Source organism: Rhincodon typus, unplaced genomic scaffold, assembly GCF_021869965.1.
Source record: "Rhincodon typus isolate 14 unplaced genomic scaffold, sRhiTyp1.1 hic_rhity00004805, whole genome shotgun sequence".
Classification (NCBI taxonomy): Eukaryota; Metazoa; Chordata; class Chondrichthyes; order Orectolobiformes; family Rhincodontidae; genus Rhincodon; species Rhincodon typus.
In genome coordinates this window covers 1-12,177 of record NW_025970443.1, presented here as the reverse complement: position 1 = coordinate 12,177, position 12,177 = coordinate 1, and the positions used below count along the sequence as shown (strand labels likewise).

General features: G+C 48.0%; 1 long non-coding RNA gene across 2 annotated transcripts; it reads left to right on the top strand.

The window, feature by feature from the left end:
* The first annotated feature begins 161 nt into the window (after nt 1-161).
* LOC125481988 lies at nt 162-12,137 on the top strand. Of its 2 annotated transcripts, XR_007261518.1 has the most exons (4): nt 162-394; nt 2,717-2,838; nt 10,462-10,612; nt 11,877-12,137. It is a non-coding gene; the product is annotated as an uncharacterized LOC125481988 (long non-coding RNA). The 2 variants fall into 2 exon arrangements; XR_007261517.1 differs by lacking the exon at nt 10,462-10,612.
* Nucleotides 12,138-12,177: the final 40 nt, after the last annotated feature.

Sequence of the window (12,177 nt, the reverse complement as noted above, 5' to 3'; positions counted from 1 at the left end):
GTTTCTGATTTCCAGCATCCACAGTTTTGTGTGGTATTTTTTGTTTCGTGTTGGAGTGAAGCAGGAGCTGGGTGAGCCTGTGGCCATTCGGCCCTGTGTGAGGTACTGTTATCTCTCAGAGCCTGACCAGTGTGTATTGTGCATTACCCTCTAACAGCTTGATCAAGGTCAGTGTCTGTCTCAGACCCCAAGGCCTGGGGACACGGTCGGTGCATCTGCCAACAGGACACAGCGTCGAGTTTCCAGAAGCAAGTACCAGGACAAGCCAGAGCGGCCTCCTGCTCCCACAGGGACAACGTTCCATCATCCTGACAATTCCAAAAGGCGGCCAGTGAAAAGGGAACCTCCCAGGAAACCACCTCCACCTTCACTCCCACAGAAACAAGTCTCACAGGTAAGATGGCACACTGCGCTCTGCTGTCCCTCCGCTCTGCTGTCCCTCCGCCCCGCTGTCCCTCCGCCCCGCTGTCCCTCAGCCCCGCTGTCCCTCCGCTCTGCTGTCCCTCCGCCCCGCAGTCCCTCCGCCCCGCAGTCCCTCCGCACCGCTGTCACTCCACTGTCCCTCAACACCACTGTCACTCCGCACCGCTGTCCCTCCGCTCCGCTGTCACTCCACTGTCCCTCCGCACCGCTGTCCCTCCGCTCCGCTATCCCTCCGCACCGCTGTCACTCGGCTCCGCTGTCCCTCCGCTCCGCTGTCCCTCCGCATCGCTGTCCCTCCGCACCGCTGTCACTCCGCTCCGCTGTCCCTCCGCTCCGCTGTCACTCGACGCCGCTGTCCCTCCGCTCCGCTGTCGCTGCGCTGTCACTGCGCTGTCACTGCCCTGTCACTGTGCTGTCCCTGCCCTGTCCCTGTGCTGTCGCTGCCCTGTCGCTGCCCTGTCCCTGCGCTGTCGCTGCCCTGTCGCTGCCCTGTCCCTGCGCTGTCCCTGCGCTGTCACTGCGCTGTCGCTTCACTTATAATGCCTGAGCAATATTACAGTCTAAAATCATACAGTGTGCAAGAGGCCCTTCGGCCCATCAGGCGTGTACTGCCATGAATATACAACAACCTGTACTAGTCCCACTTTCCCACACTCAGCCACTTTGGGGCGGCACAGTAGGCCAGTGGTTAGCACTGCTGCCTCACAGCGCCAGGGACCTGGGTTCGATCCCACCCTCAGGTGACTGTCTGTGTGGAGTTTGCTCATTCTCCCCGTGGCTGTGTGGGTTTCCTCCCACAGTCCAAAGATGTGCAGGTTAGGTGGATTGGCCATGCTAAATTGCTCATAGTGTTCAGGGATGTGTAGATTAGGTGGGTTATAGGGAGATGGGTCTTGGTGGGACGCTCTGAGGGTCGGTGTGGACTTGTTGGGCCGAAGGGCATGTTTCCACACTAGGGATTCTATTCTATAGGCCCATAAACTTGAATGTTATAATGTCTCAGTTGCCCGTCCAAGTATTTTTTTAAAAGTTGTTAGGTTTCTCACCTCAACTACCCACCCAGGGACTGGATTCCAGACTCCATCCCCCTCTGGGTGAAAAAGACTTCTCTTAAGTCCTCACTAAACCTGTTCCCTTCTTCTACCAGGCTCACACTCCTCACGGAGAGAATCTATTATTGGGAAATCAGAGCAGGACATTTCCCAGACCCAAGTGAATGTGCTTTCACCAGGTTGATACCTCATCTTCAGGTATGCCTGGCGCTGCTCCTGGCATGCCCTCCTGCACTCTCCATTGAACCAGGGGTGATACCCTGGCTTGATGGTAATGGTTGAGTGGGGGATATGCCGGGCCATGGGGTTACAGATTGTGCTGGAGTACAATTCTGCTGCTGTTAATGGCCCACAGCCCCTCATGGATGCCCAGTCGTGAGTTGCTAGATCTGTGCCAAGTCTGTCCCATTTAGCACGGTGATAGTGCCACACAACATGATGGAGGGTATTCTCAATGTGAAGGTGGGACTTTGTCTCCACAAGGACTGTGCGATGATCACTCTTACCAATACTGTCATGGACAGATACAACTGCAGCTGTGAGATTGGTAAGGATGAGGTCAAGTATGTTTTTCCCTTTTGTTGGTTCCCTCACCACGTGCCGCAGACCCAGTCTAGCAGCTATGTCCTTTAAGACCCGACCAGCTCGATCAGTAATACTGCTGCCGAGCCACTCTTAGTGATGGACATTGAAATCCCCCACCCAGAGTACATTTTGTGCCCTTGCCCCCCTCAGTGCGTTCTCTAAGTGTTGTTCAACATTGATAAGATAAAGGTTAGAGGTGGGGATGTTAGCCAATGTTTGCACAATGTTCAGCACCATTCGTGACTCCTCAGATACTGAAGCAGTCCATGTTCACGTACAACAAGATCTGGGCAATATCCAGGCTTGGGCTGACAAGTGGCAAGTGACATTCGCGCCACACAAATGCCAGGCTATGACCATCACCAATAAGAGACAATCTCACTGGTTTTGCTGCACAGCCTTGCTACCACACTCAGTGAAGGGCTGTCACTCACCTTAGCTCTGGAATTCAGAGATGCCTGCGTGTTTATGTTTGGCCATGTGTCGTCTGATTTATACTGCACAAGGCTTGCCCTGCCTCAATGCGTTGCTTCCATTAACTGCTGTTCAGAAGGATGGCGATGGTTTAAATTTGGACCATTGACTGGCTGCTTTGCCTGTGCTCCCCACGCTGCTTTCTTCAGCTGGCAATCCTCACAAACTGTTCTGTGTTGCAGACTACCTACTGCCTCATCCCTCAACAGCTCCCTGACCATTCATACTCAGCTCCGAAGAGACCTCCTGTGGTACAGCCTCGTGTTGCTGAAGCTATTGCTCTGTTCTCCTCTTCACCATTGAGGTATGTGTTCACAGTCTGACTGGAACAGCGCACAGAGTCTGTGTTCATGCTGCGTTTGTTATTGGCAGAGAACAGGAACTGCTTCTGGTTGTATATTAGTTTGATATTCTGTCAGGGACACCTCACATCATTCCAATCCCCCCAGTCTTGTTTCTTTAGCTATCGTAGTGAGGTACATGAGCCAAATCCGCTCCATTGGACACCGGGGGCACGGGTACATCATTCACTTGTGAATGTCAAACTAGGTGCCCACTCACTGTCCTGGTCAAACTACTTACCTACTCCATTCTCTCCCCTGTTTGGTCCAGGCACTCCCCACCCACATCTGGGACACAAACCACACCCTCCACCTCTTTGGAAACTTCCAGTTCCCTGGCTCCCAGCCCTTCATCGTTACTATGGATATTCAATCCCTGTACACGTCCATGCCCCACAGGGACGACCTAAAAAACCCTCAGGTTTTTTCCCCTCCAACAGATCCATCCAGTCCCCCCACCCCACCAATACCCTCCTCCGCCTCACCGAACTAGTCATCACCCTCAATAACTTTTCCTTCAATTCTTCCCACTTTCTCCAAATCCAGGGGGTTGCCATGGTCTCTCGCATGGGCCCCAGCTACACCTGCCTGTTTGTAGGTTATGTCGACCAGTCCCTCTTCAGTATGTACACCCATACTGTTCCCCAACTCTTCCCCTGTTAAATCGGGGCTGCATCCTGCACCAAGGCTGAACTGGACCAGTTCATTGACTTCGCCAACAACTTCCACCCCACCCTCAACCTCACTTGGTCTATATTAAGGTTCTTGTGAAGATTTCTAGCTCGGGTTGTGGATGAGGTTGTTCGTTTGCTCGCTGAGCTGGTTGGTTATCCTACGTACACTTCGTCACCATGTTAGGTAATATCATCAGTGTTGCCTCAGATGACATGATGCTGTTCTACTCTGCTTGGAATTTCAAGCTACCCATAACTGGCTCTATGAGTAAGAGTGAGAAATTTCACACCAAAAATCATTATACCAAACAATACCGACCAGCAATGCACAACAACCCTTGAACAGAACATCACCATCAAACAACACAGGACCAGAACAAAGAAAAAACACACTCTACAGGAGAAACTGACCAAACTGATCAACCACAACCACAAGGACAAGAACAAACCCGACTCATAGATCCAGCAGACTATTACAGAAACCGAGAAAGCTGTTCTAATACACAGGCCACAGAGACGTGATAGTCCAGACCCCATGGCCGCTCTGGAAGCTACACTAAAAGGTAATGGGCTCATGGATGAAACACAACAAGCCACCCAACAAACTATAATCCCTACACTGAACCGGAGGAATGAATGGGACGCCTTCAACACGTCAGAGAGAAAAGCACTCAAAGGACACAAGAAACACAACGTTATAATCCTACCAGCGTACAAAAGGTGTATGACTGTCATTATGAACAAACCAGACGACATTGCGAAAGCACAGGCACTGCTCGAAGATACATACACTTACCAACAGGTGGTGATAGACCCAACACCACAGCTGGGTAACAGGATCACCCAGACATTGAAGCGAATAATGAATGCAGGGCAGATAACCAAGACTGACGACATAAGAATGAAACCAGAGGCACAAACACCCCCCGCTTCAATGGGCTGCCTAAAGTACACAAACCAGACATCCCCCTCAGACCCACTGTCTCCCGGCCAGGCACACCTTCACACAAACTGGCCAAGGACCTACAACAGAGACTGAAACACCAAGCTGATGGATCACCCCACTCCATCCACTCAACACAAGATTTCTTTAACAAGCTGAAGGACATTAAAATCCATGACGGTGAGATTATGGCATCCTTTGACATCACAGCTTTACTCACGTCCATTGACATCTCACTAGCCAAAGGAACAGTGGCTACATTACTGGATGCAGCAGGGACGCTGACTCCAAACAGCTCCATCAGCGAGGACAACCTCCTCAGACTACTGGACCTATGCCTCACTATACACTTTATCTTTAACGGCCAAATATACAAACAAATCAATGGCACACCTATGGGGTCACCACTCTCAGGACTTAGTGCATAGACAGTCATACAAAGCCTGGAATGCACTACCCTCCCCCTCATACAGCCATAACTATGGATCCAATACATGGACAACACATTTATCATCATTAAACACACCAAGTTAGAAGAAATGCACCATCTCATCAACAACAGGATCAAATTTACAAGAGAAGAGAAAAACAATCAACTTCCGTTCTAGACGTCAGAATAAAATGAATGACCAGCAGGGAGTTCCAAACCACAGTAAATAGGAAGGTGACCCACACTGATCAAATCCTCAACTTTCACAGCAATCACCCCAACGTTCACAAATAAAGCTGTGTAAGGACACTACTCAAACAGGCCACAACCCACTGCAACTCACCAGAACTTCACAAGCAGGACGAAGAGCACCTATACAAGGCCTTCGCTATCAATGGACACCCACCAACTTCATCTGCAGGTGTCTACTAGATAGACAATGCCATGAGAACACAATACACCCCAAGACACTGGCCACACTGTTCTACGTTAGGAACATATCAGAACTGACTACGAGACTCCTAAGATCACTAGGAATCATGGTGGCACACAGCTCACAGCCACTCTACAACAAACACTTAACAAGGACCAAAGACCCCATACTCATGACATGCAGGACCAACGTAGTTTACAGTGCACTCGGACAATGAAGGCCATCAATTTAACTGGGATGACGGGGCCATCCTAGCTCAAGCCAACCACAGAAACACAGGGGAATTCCTAGAGGCCTGGTTTTCAACCCTTAATGCAATCAACAAACATGTGGAATTAGACCCCATTCACAAACCCTTGCAGAACAGAACTGGAAATGACAGAACCCAACTTAACAGACTGGATCATATAAATACCAAGTGGAGTAGAACCACATCGTTTCATCAGAGACCTCACTGATGATGTTACCTAGCATGGTGACGAAACGTCTGTATGATAACCAGCCAGCTCAGTGAGCAAGTCAACAACCTCACTTGGTCTAGCTCAGACGCCTCCCTCCCCTTTCATGACCCCTCCATCTCCATTTTTGGCAACAGTTTACAGAACAACATTTGCTGTAAACCCACAGATTCCCATAGCTACCTAGACTACAGCTCCTCCCACCCTGTATCCTGCAAAAACTCCATCCCGTTTTCCCAATTCCTCTGTCTCCATCACATCTGCTTTGACGAGGAGACGTTACACTCCCAAGCATCCTGGATGTCTGCCTTTTTCAAACAACGCTCTTTCTCCCCTCTCTGTCATCCAGACAGCCCTCCACCACGCCTCCTCCCTTCCCCACTCCACGGATCTAATCCACCGTCCCCCCAAACATAATAAAGCTAGGGTCCCCCTTGTCCTCACTTTCCACTCCCACCAGCCTCCGCATCCAACATATCATCCTCAACATTTCCATCAACTCCAATTAGATTCCACCATAGAACATAGAACAGTACAGCACAGTACAGGCCCTTCAGCTCTCGATGTTGTGCCGACATATTATCCTACTAAGATCAAACCACCCTGCATACCCTACATTTTACTATCCTCCATGTGCCTATCCAAGAGTCGCTTAAAAGTCTCTAAAGCATCTGACTCCACTCCCACTGCTGGCAGCACATTCCACACACCCACCACTCTCTGTGTGAAGAACCTACCTCTGACATCTCCCCTATACCTTCCTCCAATCACCTTAAAATTATGCTCCCTCGTAATAGTCATTTACGCCCTGGGAAAAAGTCTCTGGCTATCCACGCTATCTATGCCTCTCATCATCTTGTACATCTCTATCAAGTCACCTCTCATCCATCTTCGCTCCAAAGAGAAAAGCCCTAGCTCCCTCAACCTTTCCTCATAAGACCTGCCCTCCAGTCCAGACAGCATCCTGGAGGTGCTGGAATATCTTGCACTCCCCTCCCCTCTCTGCCTTCCGCAAGGACCATTCCCTTTGCCACTCCTTAGTTCGCACCACATTCCCCACCAACCACTCCAACCCGCCCAGTACCTTCCCCTGTAACTGTAAAAGATACAACACCTGCCCACACACCACCTCCATCCAGGGCCCTAAACAGTCCTTCCAGGTGAGACAGAGCTTCACCTGCATCCCCTCCAACCTAGTCTAGTGGATCCTGTGCTCCTGATGTGGTCTTGAACGTCGGTGAGACCAAACCTAGACTGGGTGACTGTTTCACCGAGCAACTTTGCCTGGTCTGTAACGACCAACCTTAACCTCCTGGTCACTGCCCATTTCAGTTCCCCTTCCCACTCCCTCTCCGACATCGTCTGACCTCGGCCCCCTCCAGTGCCGCTGCGACTCGGAACACAAATTTGAAGAACAATACCTTATCTTCCACCTGGGCATCCAACAGCCAAGGGCTCAACACTGAGTTCCCCAATTTCAAATAACCTTCCCACCCATCCCCCAGCTCCCCTTCCGTTCCACCTTCTGACCCTCCCTTCTAGCCATCATCTGGATTTATCCCTCCCATTGACCAACCAGGACGTACCTACCACCAGTGTCCACCCCTCCCTCCCCCTTTATCTGCAGCTCCCCCTATCCCCACATCCAGTCCTGGAGAAGGGTAATACCTGAAATGTTGACTGCTCCTTTCCTCCAGATGCTGCCTGGCCTGTTGTGTTCTTCCAGCCTCCTGTTTGTCTACCTTGGATTCCAACTGCATCTGCAGTTTCTTTGTCTCTAATCTGGTCATGGTCCTGGTCAAATTAGTTACTCAATGATGGACCCAGGTAGACAGGATGGTGAAGAAGACATTTGGTATGCTTGCCTTTATTGGTCAGTGCATTGAGTACAGAAGTTGGGAGGTCATGTTACAGCTGTAAAGGACATTGATTAGGCCACTTTTGAAGTACTGCGTTCAACTCTGGTCGCCCTGCTATAGGAAGGATGTTGTGAAACTTGAAAGGGTTCAGAAAAGATTTACAAGGATGTTGCCAGGGTTGGAGGGTTTGAGCTACAGGGAGAGGCTGAATAGGCTGGGGCTATTTCCCTGGAGCGTCGGAGGCTGAGGGGTGACCTTAGAGAGGTTTATAAAATCATGAGGGGCATGGATAGGGTGAACAGACAAAGAATTTTCCCCAGGATAGGGGAGATTAAAACTACAGAATATAGGCTTAAGCTGAGAGCAGAAAGACTTAAGAGGGACCAAAGGGGCAAATTTTTCATGCAGAAGGTGATGTGTGTATGGAATGAGCTGCCAGAGGAAGTGGTGGAGGCTGGTACAATAACAATAGGTTAAAAGGCAGCTGGATTGGTACATGAATAGGAAGGGTTTAGAGGGATATGGGCCAAATGCTGGCAAATGGGACTAGATTTATTTATGATTTCTGGTCAGCATGGACGAGTTGGGCTGAAGGGTCTGTGCTGTACAATTTTATGACTATGACTCCAGTCAAACAAGTTACCTGGTCACAGTTCTGGTCAAACTAGTTCCTGATCATTATCCTAGTTACCTGGTCACTGCCTTGGTTAAACTAGTGTCCCAGTAACATTCTGGAAACCTGGTTACAGGGTGATGGAGACCAGATGTGGTCTTCTTTCCTCCCAATTCAGATAATAATCTGCCTTCAATAAAGGCAGAAATTGCTGGCAAAGCTGAGCAGGTCTCACAGCATCTGTGGAGGGAAATCAGAATTAACGTTTTGGGTCAAGTGACCCTTCCTCAGAACTTCCATGTCTGTTTTTGATTCTGATTTCCAGCATCTGCAGTTCTTTTGGGGTTTTTATTTAAAGATCTTCCTGTTTTTGCGACCAAAGCATATACAATTTTTCATTCATTCACGGGATGAGGGCATCACTGACCAGGCAGCATTTATTGCCCATCCCTAATTGCCCAGAGGGCAGTTAAGGGTCAACCACATTGCAGTGGGTCTGGAGTCACATGTCGGCCAGACCAGGTAAGGATGGCAGTTTCCTTCCCTAAAGGACATTAATGAACCAGATGGGGTTTTTCCAATAATTGACAATGGATTCAGGGTCATCATTAGATTCTTAATTCCAGATATTTATTGAATTCAAATTCCACCATCTGCTGTGGCAGGATTCGAACCCAGTCCCCAGAACATTATCTGGATCTCTGGATTAACAGTCCAGCAATAATACCACTAGCCCATAGCCTCCCCTGTTTTCACATTTATCCACATGATACTGCATCAGCCATACATCTGCCCACTCCCTCAGCCTGTCCAAATCCCATTTATCATCTCTGCATCCTCGTCACAGCTCACCCTCCCACCCCACTGTGTGTCATCTACAAGCTCAGCAATATTACATTTAGTTCCCTCATATAAATCATTAACATACATTGTGAATAGCTGGGGTCCTAGCACTAAGCCTTGTGTTCCCCATCATTTCTGGGACATTATTCGTGCCCTCCTTTGCCCTCCCCACAAGCAAAGTATGAATTCATCAGTCATTTCTTTGTTTCCCAATATAAATTCCCCTGTTTCTGACTGTAAGGGACCTGTATTTGTCTTCACCAATCTTTTTCTCTTCACAAACCTACAGAAACTGTTACAGTCAGGTTTAATGTTCCCCACAAGCTTACTGTCATTCTCTATTATCCTTTTCTTAATCAATCCCTTGGCTCTCTCTTACTGAATTCTAAACTGTTCCCAATCCCCAGGTTTGTGGGGTTTTTTTTCTGGCCAATCCGTATAACACTTCCTTGGGTCTGAACCAATCTCTAATTTCCCCCGTAGGCCTCAGCCTGGCCTGATTTCCTGCTTTCCACCAGGCAGGAATGAACAACTGTTGTAGTTCACTCAAAGTTTGCCTTTTTACCATCATCCCTTTAAGTAACGTCCACCCAATATATCATCACCAACTCATACCACACACCATTGTAGTTTCCTCCCTTTAGAATCAGGACCCTAGTCTCAGAATCAACTCTATCACTCTCTGTCTGGATGAGGAATTCTATCATGTTATGGTCAATTTTGCCCAGGATACCTCACACAGCTCGATTACCAATTATTCCTTTATCATTTCCCACAGTCCCCACTCTAGGGTGGCCTGGTCTCTACTTAGTTCCTCCAATGTATGATTCCAGAAAACCATCCAATTAAATATAGAACAGTACAGCAGAGGAACAGGCCCTTTGGCCCGTCATGTCTGTGCTGACCATGGTGCCATTCTAAACTCATCCCATCTGTCTGCACATGGTCTGTATCCCACTAGTCCCTGCCTGTTGTTATGTCTCTGAATGCCTCTGAAATCCCCCAATTGTACCTGCTTCTACCACCTCCCCTGGCAGCACATTCCAGGCACTTACCACCCTCTGTATAAAAACCTTTCCTTACACATCTCCTTTAGAATTTCCCTCTTAAACCTATGCCTCCTAGTATTTGTCATTTCTGCCCTGGGAAAAAGACTCTGACTATCCTCCCGATCCATGTCTCTCATAATGTTATATACTTCTCTCTGGTCTCCCCTCAGCCTCCAAGAATTTCTCCTCTTCAACATTGGTACTGAGTTGATCTGTGCAGTCTCTACACAGATTAAAGTCACCCATAATTACAGCTGTAGCTTTAATGAATGCTGTTATTTTAGGTCTTTGCAAGGAAGAAATAGCAGGACATTTAGAGAACTTTAAACCAATTGCACAAGGAGTCAAGAGATAACAAGGTGTAGAGCTGGATGAACACAGCAGGCCAAGCAGCATCATAGGAGCAGGAAGGCTGACGTTTACAATGTTTGAAAGGTATGGTAAAGAGCTTTGAGAATGTAACAAGTAGAGTTGATAAAGGGGACCTGCTAGATATAGGGTATTTAGAAATTCAATAACGTGCTGCGTAAAAGGTTTTTGTGCTGGATTAAAGCTTGTAATTAGGAAGGCAAATGGAATTTTGTCCTTCATTGCTAAAGAGATTGAAATTAAAAGCAGAGAGGTTATGTTGCAGCTGTACAAGGTGCTGGTGAGGCCACACCTGGAGTACTGTGTGCAGTTTTGATCTCCTTACTTGAGAAAGGATGTATTGGCACTGGAGGGGGTGCAAAGGAGGTTCACTAGGTTGATTCCAGAGTTGAGGGGGTTGGCTTATGAGGAGAGACTGAGTAGATTGGGATTATATTCATTGGAATTCAGAAGATTGAGGGGGGATCTTATAGAAACATATAAAATTATGAAGGGAATAGATAAGATAGAAGTAGAGAGGATGTTTCCACTGGCAGGTGAAGCTAGGACAAGAGGGCATTGCCTCAAGATTAGAGGGAGCAGATTTAGGACTGAACTGAGAAGGAATTTCTTCACCCAGAGGGTTGTTAATCTATGGAATTCCTTGCCCAGTGAAGTAGTTGACGCTACTTCAGTAAACGCTTTTAAAAAAAAGGTAGATATTTTTTGAACAATAAAGGAATTAAGGGATTCGGTGAGAACGCGGGTAAGTGGATCTGAGTCCACGAAAAGATCAGCCATGATCTTATTGAATGGCGGAGCAGGCTCAAAGGGCCAGACAGCCTACTCCTGCTCCTAGTTCTTATGTTCTTATGTTTGTGGTATTCATGATAACGTCTTATCATTGATTGAGGTTTGGTTCGAACACAGCAAGCAGACAGTCAGTATTAGTGGGCCTTTTTCAGGTTGGAAAGGTATAACAAGTGTAACAAGGATCTGCCCAAATGCCTCAATATTTTACTTTGATCAGGTTTGTGACTAGCCATTAGTTAGTGGTCAGGATATTTGTCACACTTGTGATCAGTCATGGTACTGGTTACACTCATTAATGGTCAGGGTCCTAGCCACGCTCGTGAATGATCCGTGTGTACTAGCCCATACATGGGGCAGCGGCCTCACTTACCAAGTGATCAGTGATTTATCTGGTTCCAATTGGATAATGATAAGACGGGTGGTTTTTTTGAACAATTCCTATTGGCTGTTGGCTGTTGGTTGTTGGTTTTGGTTTAATGAGTGAAAAACGTTAACAGGAGCCAGGTGTTAAGTGAAGGTTAATCCCTCTCTGTTCCAGGAGGACAGCAACTGAAGGACAGCCTGGAAAACACTGACCAATCAGAGATGAGGTACTAATGGAAACATCCGGATGGATATGGAGACATTCGGATTGGAGCAGAAATATCCGGATTGGAGCAGAAATATCCGGATTGGAGCAGAAATATCGGATTGGAGCAGAACTATCTGATGTGGGGAATGTGAGGGAAATATCTGGGTGGGGGATGTGAGGGAAATATCTGGGTGGGCGATGTGAGGGAACTACCTGGGTGAAGGATGTGAGGGAACTATCTGGTGTGGAGGATGTGAGGGAACTATCT